At 52.2% G+C, this 1,842-nt stretch overlaps 1 protein-coding gene across 3 annotated transcripts in view; it reads left to right on the top strand.

Moving 5' to 3' along the window:
• Positions 1-1,842, top strand: part of HTT (huntingtin) — a 169,122-nt gene that overhangs the window by 135,537 nt on the left and 31,743 nt on the right. The gene's annotated exons all lie outside the window — the stretch shown is intronic.

The raw sequence follows: 1,842 nt of genomic DNA, 5'->3' as shown, positions 1-1,842 counted from the left end.
GCTGATCGAGATTGTTTCAGCCACATTAGAGTCCAAGGATGGATGGGACTGGGAAGTGGGGAGGACTCCATTTCAGGGGACCAGGACATCGGGGATATGCTGATTGAGATTGTTTCAGCCACATTAGAGTCCAAGGAGGCAAGTCGATTTCACTCAACCTTTCATGCATTTAAAGAAAATGGGCTGGGCGCAGTGGCTCACGCCTGTAATCCCAGCACTTTGGGAGGCCGAGACAGGCGGATCACGAGGTCAGGAGATCGAGACCATCCTGGCTAACATGGTGAAACCCCGTCTCTACTAAAAAATACAAAAAAAAAACGAGCCAGGCGCGGTGGCGGGCGCCTGTAGTCCCAGCTACTTGGGAGGCTGAGGCAGGAGAATGGCGTAAACCCGGGAGGCGGAGCTTGCAGTGAGCTAAGATCCGGCCACTGCACTCCAGCCTGGGCGACAGAGCGAGACTCCATCTCAAAAAAAAAAAAAAAAAGAAAATGGAGGTGGTCTTAGATTACAGTCATTTTACTTGTTTGTTCTCATGGCAGTGAGGAAGGGTATCGGATTGGTATCTGTCTTAATTCAGGATCTTTGAGAAGATGGAGAGCACTCCCTCAGGGATTAGGAGAGACTCGAGATGGAAATGAAGATTTTACTACTTACAGGTCCTGGCGGGTACATGGCATGCCTAGAGGCCCCTCACACACAGAGGTTGGGGGCACGTGAGGGAATGGAGTGTGGCCCTGGGCACTTTTATTGGCATCTAGGGTGGGGAACCTGAGCGACAGGGAGCAGGGTAGAAACTGGATGGCAGTGGATTTGGAAGCAGACAGCTGTGAAATGTGAAGCAAGTTGATAGGAGCCCTCTCTCATGAGGAGGTATTGTTTTGAAATCCAGCTGGCCCCAAGACTGGGTGTATGGTTTGGGATGAGAACTATCTGACCTCCATGGGAGGAACAAACACGGGATGTTATCATCTAAGCTCCATGGCCAAGACAGAATGGAAGTCAGGGTTGCATATTTGCCGTAGACTTCGACACAGTGTCGTAGTGTGTGACTTCAATAACTTGTTTCTGGTGTTCTGGAGGTTGATCTTGAATCGCAAAAGAGACCCTTGAATGCAGTGAGATTTCCTCTACCCATACCTATTAGATGTAGTGAGGTTCTTCACCCCCCAACCCCAGATGTCAGAGGGCGACCTGCGCAGAGCTATCCCAGGAGACCGTGCAAAGCCTTGATGTCCCTGTCCTTCACCCGTGGGCAGATCCTGTGAGCAGTCGGGGGGCCACCTCTTTGGTGTGGTACAGCCGTGGCCCAAGCAGGGCTTCCTCTCAGACCTACTAGGACGGGAGAAACCTCCTGGTGCTTTAGCCCTGCGTTGATACACAGCAGATGGGAAGGAAGTGGGCACCCGGGAGGACAAATGCATGTGGAGGCAGGTGTTAATGAAAAGAGACCTTGCGGGGAGGGCAACACGATGGTGTGTTCTGATGTACTGAAGAGCTCAACTGAAAAGAACAGGAGAATTCACCCAAAATCCGTTTGCTAAAATTGTGTATCTCTTTTTTTTTGAGACGAGGTCTCGCTCTTGTCCCCCAGGCTGGAGTGCAATGGTGCGATCTAGGCTCACTGCAACCTCCGCCTCCTGGGTTTAAACAATTCTCCTGCCTCAGCCTCCCTAGTACAGGCATGCGCCCACCACGCCCGGCTAAGTTTTGTGTTTTTAGTAGAGACGGGGTTTCACCATGTTGGCCAGGCTGGTCTCAAACTCCTGACCTCAGGTGGTCCGCCCGCCTCGGCCTCCCAAAGTGCTGGGATTACAGGCCTGAGCCACCGCGCCCGGCCTAAAA

The sequence above is a fragment of the Piliocolobus tephrosceles genome, chromosome 3, assembly GCF_002776525.5.
Source record: "Piliocolobus tephrosceles isolate RC106 chromosome 3, ASM277652v3, whole genome shotgun sequence".
Classification (NCBI taxonomy): domain Eukaryota; kingdom Metazoa; phylum Chordata; class Mammalia; order Primates; family Cercopithecidae; genus Piliocolobus; species Piliocolobus tephrosceles.
This window is presented reverse-complemented; position numbering and strand designations above follow the sequence as displayed.